The sequence below is a fragment of the Chiloscyllium punctatum genome, chromosome 2 (genome assembly GCF_047496795.1).
Source record: "Chiloscyllium punctatum isolate Juve2018m chromosome 2, sChiPun1.3, whole genome shotgun sequence".
NCBI classification, from domain to species: Eukaryota; Metazoa; Chordata; class Chondrichthyes; order Orectolobiformes; family Hemiscylliidae; genus Chiloscyllium; species Chiloscyllium punctatum.
In genome coordinates, this window is record NC_092740.1 from 51,700,901 (window position 1) to 51,725,952 (window position 25,052).

The 25,052-nt window shown below is 41.9% G+C and overlaps 1 protein-coding gene across 1 annotated transcript in view; it reads right to left on the minus strand.

The window, feature by feature from the left end:
* Positions 1–23,355, minus strand: part of LOC140483912 (hyaluronan and proteoglycan link protein 1-like) — a 280,903-nt gene extending 257,548 nt beyond the window's left edge. Inside the window, exon 1 of the mRNA XM_072582753.1 lies at positions 23,343–23,355. The gene's annotated coding sequence lies outside the window, so the exon portion shown is untranslated. The remainder of the gene's footprint in view (positions 1–23,342) is intronic.
* Positions 23,356–25,052: the final 1,697 nt, after the last annotated feature.

Below are 25,052 nucleotides of genomic sequence, written 5' to 3' on the forward strand. Positions count from 1 at the left end.
AAGGAGTAGGAAGAGGAGGATGAAGATTAGAGCTCAGTATTGAACTCAACCAGTGTTTACAAGGCAGTACCCTTTCTGGAAATGTGCAATGAAGCTTGGATGTAGACACTATTATTGCAAGACATGGAATTGTACACATTCTTGCAACCAAACACAAAATCTGGTCCGCTGTCATGGAAACAGTTGCCTTGAATTTTTAAGTTATAATCATTTCAAGAAACAACATGGGTATCAGTCAAATCTCCAAGCCAATTTGCGCAGTTGCATTGTGCAGATGTTTGCCACTTGCTGCAGACAGTGATTTTAATTACTGATTCATGGTAAACATAGTAGCAGGAACAATTTTACACCTTGTATTGATTCACATCAGCTGTCAAGGCACAACTCCCTGCTTTCGTCCCAGTGTCATTCCAACTTTTATTGCCCTTGTGGTGTTCTGTATAATCCAACCAAATGTTGGGTCACCCTCCACAGCAGCCAGACTTTGGCTTAGTCCTGTCTGTAGCTTTAGGAAGTGATGTAAGACATTTTTCAATGTGGAAGGGGCTGTATGAAAGCAAGTTTTTGTGGTTCTGTAAAGGGTTTTACAAACGTCTTGCTTGGACACCTACAGTGCTGGAAAAGTTTCGGCAGCTGTGCACCAAACATTACATTAATTATCATTAGCTTATTGCTTATCACATTAAATGCCTTTTGTCATTGGCTTGCCCTTGCATCAAGGATTGGAAGTACTCTCACATTGGCACGTGTTGACTATGTGTAATGCCATCAAGATTAATAGTAATCTGATTGGAGCCTTTTTATTTGTTTGGTCACCATACCTCATGATGTCAGCTCTGATACCTTTCTAATTTCACCAAGCATCTCTCAAAGTTACAAAACCATGTAGCACCAAAAACACTCTCTCAGGTTCATAGGCTATTTTTAAACTTGGCTTCTTATTTTTCCCTTGGTATGCAACTAAAATTACGGATCACATTTAGGTTCTACTCATGATTCTTATTTTCCAAGCAGGAGGTACCTTAACTGTCACCATTCACTGCTTGATGTCAAACTACCATCCTCCACCCTGAGTCACTTAATAGAATATCATCTAACAGCTAGGCATAAGAAAAGACCACCTCCATCGCCTCCCCCATTGCTGGCCAAGAAATGTCAGATTCAATGGAAGGCCATGTATTAAACATATTGACATTGGGCTAGATTCTATGGTGGAAAGCAAAGCAGGTGAACTGTCAAATAGGTTGCCATGGTGGTGAATGGCCACTGGCCCCATGTGTGGCAGGAGGGGCGCTGAGCAATCTACCTGCCACTGGCCCAATTGAGTGGGTATTTATGTCCACTTCAGGACCTGATCCTGCTGCTGTTCTCATTTAACAGATGGCATAAAAGCTTTTACCCAAAGTGCAGCCTGACAGGTTTACACCTGCTGGCTAATGGTCAGTGAAAGGAGTGAACAAAGAGGAATGCCAACTTGCTAGGCTTCCAGGATCAACTGAGTCATGGAATCATAGAGACATACAGCACGGAAACAGACCCTATAGTCTAGCTTGCTCATGCCGAACAGATATTCTAAGTAAATCTAGTCTTATTTGCCAGAATTTGGCCCATTTCCCTCAAAACCCTTCCTATTCACACACCCATCCAGATTCCTTTTTAATGTTGTAGCTATGCACTACCCTCTGTGTAAAAAAGTTGCTCTTTAGGACCCTTTGAAATTTTTCCCTTATCATTTTAAACCTAAGCTCTCTAGTTTTGCACTCCACTACCCTGGGGAAGTGACTTTGGATATTCACCATAACAATGCTTCTCATGATTTTATAGACTTCAGTAACGTCACTCTTTAACGCTTGAGGGAAAATGGCCACCAACCTGTTCAGCTCTCCTTTTTGCTCAAACCATCCAACCCTGGCAATATCATTTAAAATCTTTTCTGAACACTTTCAAGTTGCATAACATCCTTCCTATAGCAGGGGGACAAGAAGTGAACCCTGTTATGGACCAGGTCAGAACCCCGCAAAACATTTCAAGAAAGTAGCGTGGACCCTAATTTTGCCAGCTGTTTTAAGCAGGTGTACAGCAGATATTGCAGGAGGGATGTAGCTGGTCAAACAACTTAGCTTCACAGTCTAGAACTAGAGGGCATTGGTTTAGGGTGAGAGGGGAAAGATATAAAAGAGACCTAAGGGGCAGCTTTTTCACACAGAGGGTGGTATGTGTATGGAATGAGCTGCCAGAGGAAGTAGTGAAGACTAGTACAATTGCAACATTTAAGAGGCATTTGGATGGATATATGAATAGGAAGGGTTTGGAGGTATATGGGCCGGGTGCTGGCAGGTGGGACTAGATTGTGTTGGGATATCTGGTCGGCATGGACAGGTTGGACCGAAGGGTCTGTTTCCATGCTGTACATCTCTATGACTCTATGACTCTACTACCGAATGAAACACAAACAAAAGAGTACAGACTATATAATAACTTAACCTATCCAAAAACTCAACAGATTATTCCAACTTAATGATGCTGTTCCAATTTCTGCAACAATCTCCATTAAACAGCCCCCCTTGCAAAAAGGGTAAATTCAAACACAGGGTCTCACAGGGTGGGAGAGAAAGCAGAGGAACTCAGCATGTTGCTTTTATGTAGCTGTTTCTTGGACTAGCAGTCTCACTGGCTGCTTTCAGTGAATAGCCAGACTGCTAAAAACCAAACCAAACCAAATCAGAGAAAAGCTGAGTTGGGAGAACTAGCCACTCCCTTTTCATTGTACAAGTTTTTTTTTAAAACTTGAAAGCCTTTTGGCTAAGGCAGTGTCTGTTAGCTATAAATAAATTGGCCCTAAAACCCTTCAAACCTGGACTTTTCGGGACCGCTGTTTTTATGACCTCTCTGAAAAAAGACCAAGGACAGCAGAACCTTGTTAAAGGAGCAGCATCATCATAACCCAGTATTCCAAAAGTGGCCTGTGAAGCCACAACATGACCTCTCAATTTTTATTCTAAATGAACTGACTAATAAAGGAAAGCATACTAACCACCTTCTTCATTATCCTATTTTCTTGTAACTCCACTTTCAAGGAATTATGAACCTGCACACCAAGGTCTCTTTGTTCAGCTACACTCCCAGGACTTTATCACTAAGGGCACATGTCCTGCCCTGATTTGCCTTTCCAAAATGCAGCATCTCACATTTATCTAAATTAAACTCCATCTGCCACTCCTCGGCCCATTGGCCCACTTGATTAAGGTCCTGTTGTATTCTGAAGTAACCTTCTCCACTATACCACCAATTTTGGTGTCATCTGCAAACTTATTAACTATACCTCTTATGTTCACATCCAAATCATTCAAATAAATGACAAAAATGAGTTCTCTGTGTCAACTGGGTTTGCCAGCACCATAGTTGACTTCCCCAGATCTACTCTCCTGCCTCTGTCCTGGAGCTTATTGGAGCTTCGAACCTGACCCCAGTGAGACTGGCCTACACCAAGGTCAGGTACATTGCTGTATGGCTCCCTCCTGACATTGTTGCAATTCTGAGAACTACCACTGCTTTCTGTGTTGCAGAGCTGCTGTCCTCCAAAGACCTGGCAGCTCTATAAAGCAAGACTTGCTCCTGAAGAGGGTCAAAGTGTCACATTATTATTAAAAGCCCATTGGCTGAAAGATTAAAGTGGGAGTTGGCCAACTGAAAGCTGGCTCACTGTGACATTTGCACCAGGATGCAAAGAGCTTGTCCTCACTGTATAATCCAGTCTATCGAGTCTATTTCTCTTTCCATGGCTGCTACCAGACCTACAGAGAATTTTATGCCTATTTTCAAATTTTTAAAAGATTTCTAACATCTACACTAGTTTGTGTTTCTGATGATTCCTTGTCTGTCTTACCTTATTGTGTGTTTGATGAATGATACAAATTAAATGGACAGTCATTTAAGCAACTTGTCCTTGAACTGATTTTGGTGTGCAGCTGCAACATCTTACATTGGTTTGTGTACTTGTGTCCAGCATGAAGTTGATTATAACATTGCAAAACACGCCTTCAATTCAATTAGTTTAAATGTCCTTTGTTCCCATTTCCTACCATAAGCTAAAATACATTTAATTCAGAGGTGCATCCCCTCAATCATAATCAATTTTAGGTCACACATCATTTTTTTCAGCATTTTCAGGCTTCGGTTGAAAGATGTATTTGTGAAATATCCATTTTTTTCATTTGTGACATTTAGAAGATACAGCTGAGCAGCTCTCCTGCTGTGTGTACAATATTATATTTGCCAGACTTATTATAATTCCTCCTGTGCTTGAAATTGTGCAGGTTTCTGAGTGCGTGCTTGAGTGCATTTATAGATACATAGTTTTCAGAATTTGCATTTTTTACAAAATGGCAATTACTTGATAGTAAAATACACAAGCACACTCTCTCATCAGTGTATCATGCCTCATTCTTTGATCGTCTTGTCAGGCTCAATGATAAGAGAATATATTCTCAGCTTTATCATCTGTGCAGTAAATCAGTAAGTGTACTTGTCTAGTTTCCACTCTAGTTATTTACCATGATGTGATGAAATCGCATACTTGATGCTTTTTCAAACACAAGCACAAATATATTCACTCTTGGAAAAAAAATGTCATATCATTGAGGGTTTTTAAAAACTCGTTCAGAGGATGCTAGCTTCACTAGCTGGCCTGCATCTGATGCCCATCCATAGTTGCCCTTGAAGGTGAGGATGAGCTGCCTTGAACTGCTATAGTCCATTTGTTGTAGGTAGACAAATGGTGTTGTTAAGGAGCGACTGCCAGGACTTTGACACTGAAGGAATCAAGATATATTTTGAATCACAATAGTGAATGGCTTGGAGGGGAATTTGTAGGTGGTGTTGTTCCCTTGTATCAGCTACCCTTGACCTTCTAGATGAAGGTGATCAAGGGTTTAGAAGGTGCTGTCGAAGGAGCCTTGGTATTTTTTTTTCAGTGCATTTTGAAGATGCTACACATTGATGCTGCTAAGCATCAATGTTGGAGAGAGTTGATGTTTGTGAATGTGGTGTCAGTCAAGAGGTTGCTTAGTCCTGGATGGCAGAAGAATTTCCAAATGTATACACAAATTTAAAAAGCTGGATTTGAAAATTAGACTTATTAATGGTGACAATAAAACCATTGTTAATTGGTGAACCAGATTTTGTTTTCATGTCCTTAAAGTAAGGAAATCTACCCTTCTTAACCAGTCTGGCCTGCATGTAACTTCAGGCCCATAACAATGGCTCAGATATTTTGGTGGCTAGAGACAGGTTGGAACAACATAGATCAGAGTTAGATGTCAGGACAATAAAGAATCCCTGATGCAGTCAAATCCATGGCAATTGCCCAGGAAATTGAAACTTCAGTTGGCAATTCTTCTGGAACACTCTAAAAGGTCCTTCATGTTAGAATCTTTGGAGAGTTCCAATCATGATAAGCCTAATGGTTATCCAGGAAAAATATGGAATTTAAAACTCACTCTAACTTTTGGGTAACTATTAAACTGATGGCCCAACCCATTAAATCTCCACCAGACAAGCAGAGCCTAGTTAGATCATCCCTAAGACCCAACTCTAACACACATCCTTTATCTGACACTTATGCCCCTCTACAACTGGCCTGAAAACCCCCAGGCCTGTAAGTCCTCCCTACCCCACACTGCTGACCTGACCTAACCTTGCTACTACAATTGCTCACAACCACATCCTTGACCTACTCCAAGTACTCAATCAACATTTGACACTGTATCCCCACACTTTATGCTTAGCTACAGTGGTTGTGGCGAGTTCTCCAAGTTAGGTAGTTATTATCACCAAGAGGAGTTGGCAAGGTAATGACTCAAGAGCAGACAAAGCAGTGAATCTGTCTGGATCTTGGGGATGGTGACAGAGAGGTTAAGAGCAGACCAAGATTGAAGAGGTCCCAGAAGTAATCAGACCAGCAGCAGAGCTGCTTCAGCAAAATCCAAGTGTAACTTCACAGAAGAGAAGTAGGTAACAGATGACTGGATATTAATTTGAGCTCTTAGTTTTGGGGCTTAAGCATTTTCAAAGTTCACAGCTTCATGGGTAGCACATTTCAGGATATGTTCACTCCTCAGCTTAAGGAAGTGCAAGCAGAGTAACCACCAACCAGAGAAGGGGACCAAGCAAATAGTGAGGGGAATCTCCTCCAAATGCATCTCACTCATAAACTATCGCTCAGCCTTGGAAAATAGAGATGATGAGAATCCCTTTTTGGAGGCTAACTGAAGCCATGGTGCTGTGGGTAGTGCAGCTGCTCCAGGGCAGGAGCGAGTGTTGTGGAAGGGAATTAGCAGTAGGGCATTTGTTTTGTGAGGAAGTAGACAGGTACCTATGTGTCTGCAGACATGGCATAGTACATTGACTCCTAGAAGCCAGGGTCCAGGCTGTCATGGAACAGCTATGGGCAGTTTGAAAGAGAGGGGGTACTTCCAGAGATGGTCCATGTCAGGCACAAAGATTTAGGAAGAAAAATTAGGTCTTCCAAGCAGTTTAGGGAGATAGGTAGGAAATTGGAAAACAGGAATCCAAAAGTTGTAACCTTCAGATTGCTCTCGGTGCCATACAGCACTGAATAAAGAAAAGATGGTGCAGGAGGAAGTATATCAGATCCCTGAGGCATTGGTGCCATTTCTGGGGAATGTGGGAAGTGTACAAGTTGGACGGGTTACTTCTGAGCAGGAATGGGACTGACATCCTTAAGGGGATGCTTGTTATAGCTGCTGGACAAATTTAAACTAATCAGTAGGGAATTGGATTCTGACAAGTATTCAGAGGGAAGAGAAGCTGAACTGGAATTTAAGGTCAAAACATTCAGTAAGCGAGTTTTGGGAGGCAGAGGAAATGTCGGTAAGATAAGAAAGAAGTGAACAGGCCTTTTCTGATCCACCCTTATATCTGAAGCTGAGAACCTTCCTCAGGCCTTTACATCTTTTCTGAAGTGTTATTCCCACAGTTGAGTCCTAACCACTGATTTATAAAGTTCCAAACAAATATTTCTGCTTTTAAGCTCAATGTTTGAAAATATAAATCCTGTATGTTTTCCGTTATTTTATCAACTTGTGCTGCCACTTTTATGTACATCAACCCTAAAGAGTCTCTGCTAATCTATTCTTTCCAACTTGCTTTTGCCTTTCCTCTTGCTTGTTTATTGGAAGCACTTCATCTTAAAAACAACAGTTTTGTCTTCATTGTATAAGGTTTGACTTTAATGTTTTACAAAGTTCAATTTTTTTTTGCATGGTCCACTCTAAGATTCTGCACCTCAGGAAATGGGAGACCATCAAAGGAGAGCAACGTTGATTTATACCACAGAACACACCAGATGGCCTCCTTCTTTAGAGACCGCAATTTCCCTTCCCACGTGGTTAAAGATGCCCTCCAACGCATCTCGTCAACATCCCGCACCTCCGCCCTCAGACCCCACCCCTCCAACCGTAACAATGACAGAACACCCATGGTGCTCACCTTCCACCCTACCAACCTTCGCATAAACCAAATCATCCGCCGACATTTCCACCACCTCCAAACAGACCCCACCACCAGGGATATATTTCCCTCCCCACCCCTTTCCGCCTTCTGCAAAGACCGTTCCCTCCGTGACTACCTGGTCAGGTCCACGTCCCCCTACAACCCACCCTCCAATCCTGGCACTTTACCCTGCCACTGCAGGAACTGTAAAATCTGTGCACACACCTCCTCCCTCACCTCTATCCAATGCCCTAAAGGAGCCTTCCACATCCATCAAAGTTTTACTTGCACATCCACTAATATCATTTATTGTATCCGTTGCTCCCGATGCGGTCTCGTCTACATTGGGGAGACTGGGTGCCTCCTAGCAGAGCGCTTTAGGGAACATCTCTGGGATACCTGCACCAATCAACCACACCGCCCTGTGGCCCAACATTTCAACTCCCCCTCCCACTCTGCCGAGGACATGTAGGTCCTGGGCCTCCTTCACTGCCGCTCCCTCACCACCAGACGCCTGGAGGAAGAACGCCTCATCTTCCACTTCGGAACACTTCAACCCCAGGGCATCAATGTGGACTTCAACAGTTTCCTCATTTCCCCTTCCCCCACCTCACCCTAGTTCTAAACTTCCAGCTCAGCACTGTCCCCATGACTTGTCCGGACTTGTCCTACCTGCCTATCTCCTTTTCCACCTATCCACTCCACCCTCTCCTCCCTGACCTATCACCTTCATTCCCCCCCACCCCCCCCCACTCACCCATTGTACTCCATGCTACTTTCTCCCCACCCCCACCCTCCTCTAGCTTATCTCTCCACGCTTCAGGTTCACTGCCGTTATTCCTGATGAATGGCTTTTGCCCGAAACGTCGATTTCGAAGCTACTTGGATGCTGCCTGAACTGCTGTGCTCTTCCAGCACCACTAATCCAGAATCTGGTTTCCAGCATCTGCAGTCATTGTTTTTACCTCAATAAGGTAAAATGACCAGTGAATTAATTGACCACAAAGAACAATTTGCCTGGCAAGCTGTTACTCCAGATTTACATTGACAGAAACCAAATAAAATTTTAAAATGCTGTCTCCAAGGCATACCTTAAACCATAGTGTGTATTTTAATTTTCTTTCATGGGATATGTTAGCTCTATTCTTTATTTGTTCATGGGATGTGAGTGTTGCTGGCTGGGGCAGCATTTATTGCCCATTCCTAATTGCCCTAGAGGGCAGTTAAGTGTCAACCACGTTACTGTCAGACTGGAGGCACTTGCTGGCCAGACTAGATAAGAATAATAGATTTCCTTCCACAAAGGGAATTAATGAACCAGATGGATTTTTAATGACAATTGACAATGGTTTAATAGCCATTATTATACTTCTAATTCCTGATTTTTATTGACTTTAAATTCCACCATCTGCCACAGAGGGATTTGAGGCATGGTCCCAGTGGGGAGAGTCACAGTTAACTCTTCTGAAAGAGAGTCATTTCAGACTTGAAATGTTAACTCTGTTTCTCATTCCACAGATACTGCCAGGCCTGTTGTGTTTCTCCAACATTCTCAGTATTTGTGTCATTACCAGCATCCATAGTATTTTGCTTTTGTCCTCAATTTATCTGGGTCTTTGGATTACTAGTCCAGTGCCAATACCACGAGACCACTGCTTCTCAAAGGCACAGCATGGCAATGCTGTCTAGTCCTGTAAGTGAACTGGAGATGTGCCATGGGGTAATTTGGATAGAGACCAAGAAAGACTGCAGATGCTGGAATCCAAGGTAGACAAGCAGGAGGTTGGAAGAACACAGCAAGCCAGGCAGGAAGTAGAGAAGTCAGTTTCGAGTGTACCCCTTCTTCAGGCAGGTACTTATCAGGTAGAAATGTCCATGGATGTGGCTGGTGCATGTGACTGGTGCCCATGAAGCGTGCCCTGAGGACGTTGTGCCAGTATCCAACATGAAAGTTTTTCAGAGCCAGCAGTGAATCGAATTTTCCAGGTACCCATTCTGAATTCCATGTCAAGTTTTATTGACATCTAGCCTGATTGTTGAGTTTGGTAAGATTGGAAACTGAATATTTGTGAGGCTGTTAAGCAGGTGTTTAACAAGAACAATCCCCTTTAACTGGCAACCCATTGCTGTTTGACACAAAATGCACCTCATGACTAGTCAAATACCTAAAACAAGAAACAAAATGATTTGAAGTTGAGCTTCACAACGCTGGATTTCCTGTCTAATTCTGCCACAAATCTTATCATAGCCCAGATCACTCAGATCTCTGTAAGATTCCTCCTACAATTCCAAGTCAGGATGGTGTCCATTTTGGAAGGGAACTTGTGGGTTTTGGTGTTTCCAAGTACCTTCTGCCCTTGTCCTTTTATAATATACTAACTGCATCATACAATGTGTGATTGTATAGTGGTCAAAACCTTTGCCCAGAAATATTGCAGTGCTCTTCTTTACAATGGGAATCCAATGAGGTTACCTTTCTCTCATCATATTCCTTTGGAATTAGGATGCTTTGACATTTTAAATGCATTGTACATAAAGATCCTGCATGCAGAATGTGGCGTGGTACCTATGCCATGTCCCTTCGGCATAAAACAACAATATATTGGAAGTGAATTTATTTTAAGACTTACAATGGTCACCCAACTCCAGCCCATATTACTTGGGTCATGCACAAAGGTATATGCACAAAGAACAAAAATTTAGGTATCAATTATACAATGGGAAGACTAATAAAATCAATCTCAGATCCTTTTGTCTTTTGAGAAAGTGTCAAAACCCATACAACACATTGCACGATATTTTCAATGACTGCTGTCTATGTAACTGATGATTTATTTGTTCAAAAAAGTCACTTAATTATCGCAATATAATAAGTACAATGTAATTTAATGGATTAATTATTAACTTCAACCAGTACTTTTTTTTTCAGACAATTCAGTACAGTTGCAGTTTCTTTATTCTCTACTTTCAGGGTCTGAGGAAGACAGCAGGCACATTGTTAATTGATTGCACTGGCGAGAGGATGTGGGGAGCTTAACTAACTAACAAATTGAAAACTCATTCACCTTTTTTGAAGGCTGGCACTGCACAGCAATTCATTCATTATGGCCTAATATCATGTCTAGCATCCCTGAACTGTATAAATCTATCTGAAAAACTTATTTCCTTTATAATAATGTAATTCTAATTCTTGTCTTGACCCACACAATTTCTGGCACTCAGATCTTATATTGCCTCTAGTCATTTCCCTTCACCTAATTTTGCTGCCTCAGATAGAATTCACCTCCGTCCTTCAGTCTCAATTGCCAGTTCTTTTGAAAAAGAAAACAATGAATTCTTGAACATTTCCAAACACCTGCTTCAGTGGTAGCAACATTTTATTCTCTCTGCCCCTCTGACTTTCCTTAGACTGATAAGAATGAAACCTGGAATATGTGCCACCTTTCTTATACTGACCATCTCCCGAGAACAAATAATCAAAAAGCAAAATTTCACTCTAAAGAACAAGAAGAAAAATCCTAAATCTGTATTAAAAAATAGAAAATTCAGAAAAGTGTTATGGATCCCAGTTATGAAAATAATGGATAATAGTTTTAATTGACCATCATTATCTAAAAGAAATAACGTGCGAAAAATCATGTTTAAGAAAATCAGTGACAAGATTCCAGGATTAAATTAAAACAGACAATAATGACCAAGCATAAAGTTCTGTGTGTTTACATCCAGGTATTCACAAGACAGTAAGTGAGCAACAAATTTTCAATGAACAACGTTCTAAGTGGAATTAATACTCTGAAGTGGGGTGGGGTTGCAGGTAGTGGGTGTCAGTGAAGATAAAAGAAGATTACAAATATGTACATTAAATAATTTATGCCCAAGGATCAAATTTTTAAACCGGAAATATTAGATGATTTTTATCTGGTGTAGGGTAGCAAGAAGGGAGATCAGAGTAAAATTGAATTTGCACGCAATTGAACAAGAGCATGGGAATGTTGGATGATCAGAAGTTTGAGAATGAGAGACTAATTAAGAGAGGTTTGGAACAGTTATATCTGGAGAACATAAAAGACATGGTTTCAAATTCCAGCAGCAGATGAACTAAGGTGGAGGGAAGATGTGGGTAATGTTATGAAGATGGAAGTCAGCAATCTTTGCAATGGAAAATAAATGAACTCTGAGATTTAACTTGAGCTGAAATTGGATCCTGAGATTATAACAGTCATGAAGCAGATGCTTGCAATATTAATCTATCTTCAGTATCATATATGAAATTAATTTTCAGCAATATTGTATATTTAGGGATTACTTGATAAACAGCAGCCTGCATGTATTTAGATGATTGTGGCTGACAAACCTTCTCATTTTTTCAGGGACTTTCTCATGATGTGAATGCTGGCATGTCAGATCCCATATGGAAAATTGGCTTGGTAGATCACATTTTGTTAAGGTCAAAACTGTGAAGATTCAGTATAAAACCTAGAAACAAATATTCAAAACATGCCTGAAGGACAGGAAATAACATTTTGGAAAGTTACAGTAAGGGCTGGACGATCCTGAGATTTGTAATTTAACCACTTCTGCACTTACTTTACACAAATGACATAATTCATGGCCTGGACTTTCCACTTGATATTTTCTTTGGCAAAATTCATGGATTATCAGTGTTTGCTTGATCAACATTTACAGGTAAATAAGGAAAATTTAACTGCATTGGATTGAAAAGTATTGAATACTACGTTGGGTTCCTTGCAATTAGGACGATATCTGCAAGTTAAGTTGAATGAGAAGCTCAGAGCTGTACATTTTTTGAACTCGGCATCACCTATTTTTATAGTTTTAAATCAATGTTTAACTCCTTTGCGAGTTATGGAGAATCTATGCTTTAATTTGCACCATATACTATTTTACTTAGTTGACATTAGAAATGGACATTTAAATTAGACAAAATTATGTTAAGCAAACTCTGAGGCCCAATTATCTTTCTATTAAATACTTTTCTTTAGGTTTCACTTTCTACACTGTGATCAGTAATTTATGTTATATTTCACTTTACACTCTTAATTATAGATTTGCTGAGTGACAAAATTAGGATTGAGCAAAAAATACCCATTGTCTAAAATACTGGACAAGACCCTGGACTTTTCTAATATCTAAAATACTGGACAAAATTCTGAGCTCAGGCTTCAGAGAACATACAACACAGCCAGAATGGAGATTCCTGTCTGGGCTATTGTTCAGCCTGGAATTCCAATTTACACCTCCACTCTCAGAGAACAATCAATCAAAACATACACACAATGCCGAAACTAACGTTTACGCCTCAGGCTACCCAACAAAGAGAGTATGAGGCCTACAGAGATGCCAAACATCCAACTTCAATTAAATGCATTCACAGAGATGGGGTAAAAACAATGACTGCAGATGCTGGAAACCAGATTCTGGATTAGTGGTGCTGGAAGAGCACAGCAGTTCAGGCAGCATCCAAGGAGCTTCGAAATCGACGTTTCGGGCAAAAGCCCTTCATCAGGAATAAAGGCAGTGAGCCTGAAGTGTGGAGAGATAAGCTTTTGCCCGAAACATTGATTTTGAAGCTCATTGGATGCTGCCTGAACTGCTGTGCTCTTCCAGCACCACTAATCCAGAATCTGGTTTCCAGCATCTGCAGTCATTGTTTTTACCTCGTTGATTTTAACCCTACTGCGAATCCTCTTGCAAGGACGCCTGCCTTGAAGAAGTTTTCCTCCTCTCTCTACAAGAATCTCAGGGAGTCCCTCTCCCACTGCAACTCCCAGGTCATTTCCTCTGCCCTGAAGCTCTTCAACCATGTCGTGAAACAAACTCGCTACCACAGCCACATTTGCTTCCTCAGTGCCTGTCTCCATAAACAACTCATCCCACACGGACTCCGGACCACCTTTAAACCAGCAGAGTTCGGACCCGAACAGGACAAACAGTACAGACTACAGATTCAGCACTGTCCCCATTACTTGTCCGGACTTGTCCTACCTGCCTATCTCCTTTTCCACCTATCCACTCCACCTTCTCCTCCCTGACCTATCACCTTCATCTCCTCCCCCACTCACCCATTGTACTCTATGCTACTTTCTCCCCACCCCCACCCTCCTCTAGCTTATCTCTCCACGCTTCAGGCTCACTGCCTTTATTCCTGATGAAGGGCTTTTGCCCGAAATGTCGATTTCGAAGCTCCTTGGATGCTGCCTGAACTGCTGTGCTCTTCCAGCACCACTAATCCAGAAGCATTCACAGAGATATCAGGCACTCAACTTCAATTGAAGTCCATTCACGGGTATACTGAACAGAGGCTGATGGGTGACCTTATAAAAGTTTATAAAACCATAAGGGGCATGGATAGGGTAAATAGACAAAGTCTTTTCCCTGGGGTGGAGAAGTCCAAAATTAGAGGGCATAGGTTTAAGGTGAGGGGGCAAAGATTTAAAAGGGACCTAAGGGGTAATTTCTTTCACACAGAGGGGGTGCAGTATGGGATGAGCTGACAGAGGAATTGGTGGAGTCTGGTAAAATTACAACATTTTAAAGGTATCCGGATGGGTATATGAATAGGAATAGTTTAGAGGGAAATGGGCCAGGTCCTGGCAAATGGGATGAGATGAATTTAGTATATCTGGATGAGTTAAACTGAAGGGTCTTTTTTCTGAGCTGTACAACCCTATGACTCTATGTCATGGTGCTTTCTCAATGGCTTGTGGAGAGGGTGTTGGGAGTGTGGGATTCTACAATTTCATGATCCTGATGGACATTCACTTTGAGGTTCCTTTTTGGAATTTTGACTCTCAAGAGCCAATAGGTAGATTAAATAAAAGGACAGGTGATGTTAATGCATTGCATGCAGTGACATCCTAACTACTAAGAAAATGGACATGAAGCTTAAGGCCAAAACAATCCTCAGCGCTCACCAGGTCCCATTGTGATGATGAATACTAAAGGAGGAGACAGCTTGTACATAAATTGTCTGATAAATAGCTTTTGGCTCCAACATTAATGCCTGGGAGGCAACATGTTCATAGTGTGGTTGTAGTATGAGAGCAATGCTCTACCTGCACTGTTGAATGAAGACCACAATTCCAATCTTAAAATAAAAATTCAGGTCATCTCTAATTCCTGACACCGCTATCTTCATTGTGTAATTTCATAGTCAGCAGAATAAGAAATCTAACACTGTTGCTTCTGATACTTTAAAAAAACAATCCGATTATACAGATATTGTAAGGTGAAAAAGTAACCTTTACTTGATGAAATCAGCTCAATTTACTCAAACCAATGCAGAACTACAACAGGTAACCTTTTGAGCTCATTACTGTTGTAATATAAATAAAGACAGTGAAGCTAAAACAATAACAGAACTTGATAGAGAAACTCAACAGGTCTGGTAACATCTGTTGGAAGAAAACAGAATTAACGTTTCAAGTCTGTTGACTCTTCATCAGATATTAATTTGTTTTTTTTCTCACAGATGCTGCCAGACCTGCTGAGTTTCTCCAGCAAATTTTTTCAGATTTGGATATAGATTTTTACTCCATGAGCTGGATGGTTCATTTTCAGACGTTTTGTCACCATTCTAGGTAATATCATCAGTGATCCTCCGAAAGAAGCACTGGTGGTATGGCCCACTTTCTATGTATGTGCTTGGGTTTCCTTGGGTTGGTGATGTCATTTCCTGTGGCAACATCATTTCCGGTTGTGAAATCACCAACCCAAAGAAACCCAAACACATAAATAGAAAGCAGGCCATTACCACCAGTGTTTCATCTGGAGGCTCACTGGTGATGTTATCTAGTATGATGGTGAAACGTCTGAAAATGAACCTTCCAGTTCAGCGAGCAAACCTCCATCCAAACCTACATCAACTTGAGCTACAAATCTTCTCAAAACACGATAACATTCTTTTCCAGAGCTCTAGCATCTGTAATTCTTTGCTTTATTTGTCAGCAAAGCTAAACTTGAGAGAGTTGGTGAGAGCAAATGCCTTGACATCCAGGCTGAATCTTACTAATTGTGGCATCAAGGAGTCAATGGGAACTGGAGGGAAAACTCTCCATTGGTTGGAATCAGACTTTCCACAAAAGAAAAAAGTTTTTGGAAGCTAATCATCTCAGTTTCAGGGTAACACTGCAGGAGTTCCTCAGGGTGGTGTCCTCCACCTAATCACTTTGAAATACGTCACCATTGACCTTCTTTCCAGAAGTGGAGATGTTCACTGATGAATGCACAATGTTCATCAATGTTTATAATTCCTCAGAAGCTGGCATAGCAGGAATAACTGAATGACTAGAGAAAGATTAGGACCAATCAAGGATAATAGTGGGAAGATGTGCATGGAAACCAGAAAGAAAGTGGAAGTGCTAAATGAATATTTTTTGTCAGCATTCACACTGGAAAAAGACAATGTTGTCAAGGAGAATACTGAGATACAGGCTATTAGACTAGATGGGATTGAGGTTCACAAGGAGCAGGTGTTAGCAATTCTGGAAAGTGTGAAAATAGATAAATCCACTGGGCTGGATGGGATTTATCCTAGGATTCTCTGGGAAGCTAGGGTGGAGATTGCAGAGCCTGTGGCTTTGATCTTTATGCTGTCATTGTCTACAGGAATACTGCCAGAAGACTGGAGGATAGCAAATGTTGTCCCTTATTCAACAAGGGGTGTAGAGACAACCCTGATAATTATAGACCAGCAAGCCTTACTTCAGTTGTGGCTAAAGTGTTGGAAAAGGTTATAAGAGATAGGATTTATAATCACCTGGAGAAGAATATGTTGATTAGGGATAGTCAACATGGTTTTGTGAAGAGTAGGTTGTGCCTCACAAACCTTATTAACTTCTTTGAGATGGTGACAAAACAGGTGGATGAGGGTAAAGTAGTTGATGTGTTGTATATGGATCTCAGTAAGGCATTTGATAAGATGCCCCACCGTAGGATGTTGCAGAAAATACGGAGGCATGGTTTGCATTATATATTAATGATTTGGAGTTCGCATTATATATTAATGATTTGGATGAGGGAACCGGGGGCATTCTAGCGAAGTTTGCCGATGATACGAAGTTAGGTGGACAGGCAGGTAGTACTGAGGAAGTGGGGAGGCTACAGAAGGATCTAGACAGGTTGGGAGAGTGGTCCAGGAAATGGCTGATGGAATTTAACGTGAGCAAGTGCGAGGTCTTGCACTTTGGCAAAAAGAATAAAAGCATGGACTACTTTCTAAATGGTGAGAAACTTAATAAAGCCAAAGCACAAAGGGATCTGGGAGTGCTAGTCGAGGATTCTCTAAAGGTAAACATGCAGGTTGAGTCTGTGATTAAGAAAGCGAATGCAATGTTGTCTCTTATCTCAAGAGGGTTGGAATATAAAAGCAGAGATGTACTACTAAGACTTTATAAAGCTCTGGTTAGGCCCCATTTGGAGTACTGTGTCCAGTTTTGGTCCCCACACCTCAGGAAGGACATACTGGCACTGGAACGTGTCCAGCGGAGATTCACACGGATGATCCCTGGAATGACAGGTCTAGCATATGAGGAACGGCTGAAGATACTGGGATTGTATTCGTTGGAGTTTAGAAGATTAAGGGGAGATCTAATAGAGACGTACAAAATAATACATGGCTTTGAAAAGGTGGATGCTAGAAAATTGTTTCTGTTAGGCGAGGAGACTAGGACCCGTGGACACAGCCTTAGAATTAGAGGGGGTCATTTCAGAATGGAAATGTGGAGACATTTCTTCAGCCAGAGAGTGGTGGGCCTGTGGAATTCATTGCCACGGAGTGCAGTGGAAGCCGGGACGCTAAATGTCTTCAAGGCCGAGATTGATAGGTTCTTGTTGTCTAGAGGAATTAAGGGCTACGGGGAGAACGCTGGCAAGTGGAGCTGAAATGCGCATCAGCCATGATTGAATGGCGGAGTGGACTCGATGGGCCGAATGGCCTTACTTCCACTCCTCTGTCTTATGGTCTTATGGGATTGAGGGTGATTTTGCGGTTTGGATCAGAAATTGGCTAATTGAAAGAAGACAGAGGGTAGTGGTTAATGGGAAATGTTCATCCTGAAGTTCAGTTACTAGTGAGGTACCACAAGGATCTGTTCTGGGGCCACTGCTGTTCATAATTTTTATAAATGACCTGGATGAGGCTGTAGAAGAATGGGTTAGTAAATTTGCAGATGACACTAAGGTCAGTGGAGTTGTGGATAGTGCTGAAGGATGTTGCAGGTTACAGAGGGGCATCCATAAGCTGAGCTGGGCTGAGAGATGGCAAATGGAGTTGAATATGGAAAAGTGTGAGGTGACTTGCTTTGGAAGGAACAACAGGAATAAAGAGTACTGGGCCAATGGTAAGATTCTTGGTAATAAAGATGAGCAAAGAGATCTTGGTGTCCATGTACATAAAGCCCTGAAAGTTGCCACCCAGGTTGATAGGGTTATTAAGAAGGCATTGATTATGTTAGCTTTTATTGGTGGAGGATTGAGTTTCTAAGCCATGAAAGAGCAGTTGTACAAAACTCTGGTGCAACCACATTTGGAGTATTGTGCACAGTTCTAGTCACTGCATTACAGGAAGGATATGGAAGGTTTGGAAAGGGTGCTGAAGAGATTTACTAGGATGTGGCCTGGTATGAAGGGAAGGTCTTATGAGGAAAGGCTGAGGGACTTGAGGCTGTTTTCATTAGAGAGAAAAGGTTGAGTGGTGACTTAATTGAGACATATAAGATAATCAGAGGGTTATGTCAGGTGGACAGTGGGAGCCTTTTTCCTTGGATGGTGATAGCTAGCATGAGGGCACAAAGTTTTAAATTGAGTGTGATAGATATAGGACAGAAATCAGGCATAGTTTCTTTACTCAGAGAGTAATAGGGGCATGGAACACACAGCCTGCAACAGTGGTAGACTCACCAACTTTAAGGGCATTTAAATGGTCATTGGATAGACATATAGGTGAAAAATAGCGTTGGATAGATAGGCTTCACAAGTTGGCGCAATATCAAGGGCCGAAGGGCTGCACTCCACTCTAATGTTATATGTTCCATGCATAAGCAGTCTATGTGCGAGATATGTGGCAAGTAATATTTATGTCACACAGTTGCCAAGCAATTGCCACCTCTAGCAAGAGAGAATCTAACTATTGTCTCTTGACATTTAATAGCATTGCCATCACTGAGTCCACCATTATTAACATCTTTGGGGTTAAAATTGATCAGAAAGTGAATTGGACATGCCATATGAATGCTGTGACTGCAAGAAAAGCTCAGAGGCTGTGGGTTCTGATTCACCTCCTGACTATTCAAGATCTATCCACATTTTACAAGGTGCAAGTCTAGAGTGTGACGGAATGCTCCCCACTTTCTTGGATGAGTGCAGCTCTAACACCACTGGAAAGGTTTGACACCATCCAGGAGAAAGTTACTTATTTGTTTGACACCACATCTAACAACTTCAATATTTACTCCATTGTTTACTGATGCACGCTGATAATAGTGTGTATCATCTACAAAATGTGCTACAAAAAGCTCTTAGATGGCACAATTCAAACCCATGACCTCTCGGACCTTGTAGGACAAAGGCAATGGATGCATGGGATCATGACCACCTGCTGCAAGCTCCCCGGTAAGTCACTCACCACCTCCCCCTCGCCACATGAAACATGAAACCATACTGCTGTTCTTTTACTGACATTAGACAAAATCCTGGAACTCCCTTCTTAACAGCAGTGTGAGTATGGATGTAATGGATCAGTAAAGCAGTTCACTACCACCTCTTCCAGGACAATCAGGGATAGAACATAGAACATAGAATATAGAATAATACAGCGCAGAACAGGCCCTTCGGCCCTCAATATTACACCAACTTGTGAATTATTCTCAGCTCATCCCCCTACACTATCCCATCATTATCCATGTGCTTATCCAAGGATTGTTTAAATCTCCTGAACGTGGCTGAGTTAATTACATTGGCAGGTAGGGCATTCCACACCCTTACCACTCTCTGAGTAAAGAACCTGTCTGACATCTGTCTTAAAACTATCACCCCTCAATTTGTAGTTATGCCCCCTCGTACCAGCTGATGTCATCATCCTAGGAAAAAGACTTTCATTGTCTACCCTATCTAATCCACTGATCATCTTGTATGTCTCTATCAAATCCCCTCTTAGCCTTCTGCTTTCCAATGAGAACAGACCCAATGTCTCTCAGCCTTTCGCTGTAAGACCTTCCCTCCAGACCAGGCAACATCCTAGTAAATCGCCTCTGCACCCTTTCCAATGCTTCCACATCCTTCCCAAAATATAGCGACCAGAACCATACACAATATTCCAAATGCAGCCACACGAGCATTTTGTATAGTTGCAGCATGATATTGCAGCTCCAGAACTCAATCCTTCTACCAATGAAACCTAACACACCTTCTTAACAGCACTATCTACCTGGGTGGAAACTTTCAGGGATCTATGTACATAGACTCCAAGATCCCTCTGCACATCCACACTACCAAGAATCTTTCCATTCCCTAAATGTATCACCTCACATTTAGCTGCATTAAACTCCATTCACCACTCTCAGCCCAACTCTGCAGTTTGTCCAAGTCCCCCTGCAACCTATAACATTCTTCCAAACTGTCCACTACTCCACTGACTTTAGCGTCATCTGCAAATTTACTAATCCATCCAAATGTGCCTGTGTCTAAGTCATTTATAAAAATGACAAACAGCAGTGGTCCCAAAACAGATCCTTGTGGCACACCACTAGTAACTGGCCTCTAGGCTGAATATTTTCCATCAAGCAGCACTCACTACCTTCTTTCAGGAAGCCAGTTTCTCATCCAAACAGCTAAATCGCCCTCAATCTCATGCCTTTGCATTTTCTCCAACAGCCTACCATGTGAAACCTTATCAAAGGCTTTACTGAAGTCTATGTCAATTGCTCTATCCTCATCTACATGCTTGGTCAACTTCTCGAAAAACTCAATGAGGTTTGTAAGGCACAACCTGCCCTTGACGAAACCATATTGATTATCTGAGATCAAATTGTTGCTTGCTAGATGATTATAAATCTTATCTCTTACAATCCTTTCCAAAACCTTTCTTACAACAGACCAAAGGCTCACTGGTCTATAATTACCTGGGTCATCTCTACTGTCGTTCTTGAACAAGGGCACAACATTTGTAATCCTCCAGTCCTCTGGTACAAAACCTATAGACTATGACAACTCAAATATCAAAGCCAAAGGCTCTGCTATCTCCTCCCTAGCTTCAAATAATTCCCATCCGGCCCTGGGCACTTGTCTACTTTCACTCCTTCTAGAATTGATAACACCTCTTCGTAACTAACCTTGATCCTTTCTAGTCTAATATCTCGTATCTCATTCTTCTCCTCTACAATATTCTCCTTTTCCTGAATGAAAACTGATGAGAAATGTTAATTTAGCACCTCTCCGATCTCCACAGGGTCCAAACTCAACTTTTCACTTCTGTCTTTGACTGGCCCTATTCCTACCCTAATCATCCTTTTATTGCTCACATACCTATAGAAAGCTTTAGGGTTCTCCTTTGTTCTATTTGCTAAATGCTGCTCATGCTCTCTCTTTGCTCTTCTTAACTCTCTCTTTAATTCTTTCCCAGCTGATCTGTAACTCTCCATCGCCTCATCTGAACCATCTTGCCTCATCAACACATAAGCCTCCTTCTTCTTCGTAACAAGTGATGCAATTTCTGTAGTAAACCACGGTTCCCTTACCTTATCACTTCCTCCCTGCCTGACAGGGACATACTATCAAGGACACACAATATTTGTTCCTTAAACCAGCTCCACATTTCCATTGTCTGCATCCCCTGCATTTTGCTACCCCATTCTATGCATCCTAATTCTTACCTAATCGCATTGTAATTGCCCTTGCCTCATCGATAATTCTTGACCTGTGGCATGTACCTATCCCTTTCCATTGATAAACTAACTATAACTGAATTACGGTCAATCTCCTACAACTAAACCAAATTACCAAGCACCAAATCCAGTGTGGCCCCCCCCTCTTGTTGGCCCTTTGACATACTGTGTCAGGAAATCCTCTTGTACACATTGGACAAAAATTGATCCATCCGACGTACTAGAGTTATAGCATTTCCAGTCAATGTTGAGGAAGTTAAAGTCCCCCATATGGACCATCCTGTTCGTTTCACTCCTACTCAGAATAATTTTGCCAATCTTCTCTTCTACCTCCCTAGAACTCTGAGGAGACCTATAAAAAAATTCAAGCAATGTGACCTCTCCTGTTTCTAACCTCAGCCCACACCTCAGTAGACAAGTCCTCATCAAAAGTTCTCTCAGCCACCGTTAGACTATCCTTGACTACCAAGGCCACACCTTCCCCTTTTGTACTGCCTTGCCTGTTCTTAGTGAAAGATCTAAACCCTGGAACCTGCAACATCTATTCCTCACCCTGCTCTATCCATATCTCCGAAATGGCCACACCATCGAAATCCCAGGTACCCATCCATGCTGCAAGCTCACCTACCATATTTCGGATACTTCTGGCGTTGAAGTAGACACATTTCAAACCAGCTTGCTGTCTGCCAGCACATTTCTGTGACCGTGAAATCCTGTCCCTGTCCTCCCTACTGTCATCCTCCTGTGCACTGCAACTACACCTCAGGTTCCCATCCCCCTGCTGAGCTAGTGGTAAACCCACCCGAATAGCACCAGCAAATTGCCCACCCAGAATATTAGTACCCCTCTGGTTCAAGTGAAGACCGTCCTGTTTGTACAAGTCCCACCTTCCCCAGAATAAGCCCCAATTATCCAATAACCTGAAACCCTCCCTCCTGCACCATCCTTGCAGCCACGTGTTCAGCTGATATCTCTCCCTATTCCTTGCCTCGCGATCACATGGCACGGATAACAAACCAGAGATAACAACTCTGTTTGTTCTAGCTCTCAGCTTCCATTCTAGCTCCCTGAAATCCTGCCTTACATCCCTATCCCTCTTTCTACGTATGTCGTTGGTACCTACGTGGACCACGACTTGAGGCTGGTCACCCGCTCCCTTCAGGACCCCAAAGATACGAGCTGAGACATCATGGACCTTGGCACTTGGGAGGCAACACACCCACCGTGAGTCTTGTTCGTTGCCAATAAACCTTCTATCCGATCCTCTAATTATTGAGTTCCCAATGATTTACAATCTCCTCCTTTCCCTCCTTCCCTTCTTTGCAACAGGGACAGGCTCTGTGCCAGAGACCTGAGCCCCACTTCATCCCCCTGGTAAGTCATCCCCATCAACAGTATCCAAAACGGTATACATGTTTTTCAGGGGAACAACCACAGGGAATCCCTCCACTGATTGTTTCTCCCCCTTCGAACAGTCACCCAGCTTTCTTCGTGCCCAGGAGTAACTACTTCCCTGTAACTCTTATCTATCACAGCCTCTGCCTCCTGAATGATCCGAAGTTCATCCAGCTCCCGCTCCAGTTCCCTAACACGGTCTTGGAGGAGCGAGAGTTGGGTGCACTTCCTGCAGATGTACTTGGACGGGACACTAATGGCGTCCCTCACCTCAAACATCATGCAGGAGAAACATTCCTCTCCTTGCACTGCCATCCCCTTATCAGAAAGTAAAAACGAAGAAACACTTACTTGATGTGTCTCTGTTCTTTAAAGTTAGAGGAGGTGGTTGGGTGGGAGGCCCTACAAAAGTAGCGTCTCGGGTTTAGAAAACACTGATTTATATAGCTAGGTGGAAATTTTTTAAAAATCCCTCCTTTCCCAGAAACATCTGCTCTCTGATTTCAAACATAAATGCTCGATTCAGTGACTCACTGCTCCTGGCAGGTCCCTGGTCTAGGTTCCCGTCCTTCAAGCTGCTGCTGCTGTTGAAAAACAGAAATGGGCAATAAATGCTGGTCCAACCAGTAACGTCCACATCCTATGAATGAATTTTTTAAAAAAAACATGGTTCATTATCAATGTGGAGGTAATCTCCTTCTTCTTCAGTTCACTGACACAAGGCAAATCTGCAGTAACATGATGTTCAACAAGGGTGAGGCAAGGAGGTAAGTGATGAATCCACCCAGGCAGCCAGAACAAGGGTTGGAACTCATGCTGTTGGCACTAATCAGATCCACATCAGGCATCTGTGCAAAACAACCCTCCTTCAAGGAATCTCAGTTGCTGTGGCATTGTACAGTTTCACATGCATGCCAAAGTTTGAGGGTCTAAGTTATTTCTATCACATGGCTGACGAAGAATTTCATCCTATTCTTAGCACCCACCATTGGTGTATGTTGTAAGGAATTACATGGGTTTGAATTTCTGCCCGTTAACTGTCAGCCAAAGGAGAATGTAGCCCAATATTGTTTTTAAGGAAATGCTTACTGAAATATTATGCTTTTCAAACAGTTTGAGATTAAAGAGTAAAAAAGTCCAAGATTGTGAAGGCAGCTGCTCTTTTCCTATTAAAGTGAGCGTGGATAATTAGAAATAGATACGGTCGTCTATGGCATGTTTGAAACTGTGTGTACTTTTTACAGACACTTGCCTACAGCAAAATGTCTGCTTTTGATCAGCGGTGTCAGAAACTGCCTTTTCAGGTGTGTTCATAGCTGTTTTTCAACACTAGTTTCAACTGGGTAGTTTTAGGTCACAGCATTGAATGGAACAAATGTCCTAAGTTCTCATACCATAATACACAAAGTCTTCACGAAAGGAATCTAAGAAACAACTTTGAAGCATTTTTATATTTTTAATGTGTGACTTAAAGTATCACGCAATGTTGAGAAATGTAATGCTCTTAATGAGCTACTTTTCTTTCAGAGGATTTGATTTGAAGAACAGGCTAAACAAGTCATTCTGTGCTCAAGCTCTGCAGTGATTGCGTGAGTTTCCACTAACAGATTGCGATCATCAGTCTAACTAGATGTTCTGCCTACCATACAATTAACTAACATTGTGTAAGAATTTCAGTGCCATTACAATGTCAGGTATGCAAGCTGTACATTCCAACAACTGGCTGATTGAGTCAACCAGCATGTTCGTACAGTTGTTAATACTAAGCAGAGTATAAATTATACCCAACCAGCCTGCATTTGGAAACCCAAAGCAAAATGTCAGCTATTAGTTATGATTTTGTGATTGTGCAGTACTTGTTGAAACATCCTGACCGTGCCAGTAGCTACATTAACAACTACTTTAAGATAATCATCAAGCTCATTATATGGTTCATTTGCACGAGTTGGAAGCAACACACATCATAACTTCCTCTTCTGTCAATAAAACTAGTATGATCAAGCCTTGGACCTTCTTTTAATCAGTTGGAAGCTTAGGGATTCTATAGTTACTCTTTTCTTTTCTCTTGACCATGCCTCAGCCAATCAGAGTTGAATTGCCAACCAATCAGCATTCTAGTCTCCTTTTTTAAAAATGATAGTGATTGCATGAAATTTGATGTTCTTGTGTTTGTCCTGATGGGTGCAAGATGAAGAGATTTTGGCAACATGATTTTCTTTTCAGCATTACTGTCTCAAACACACA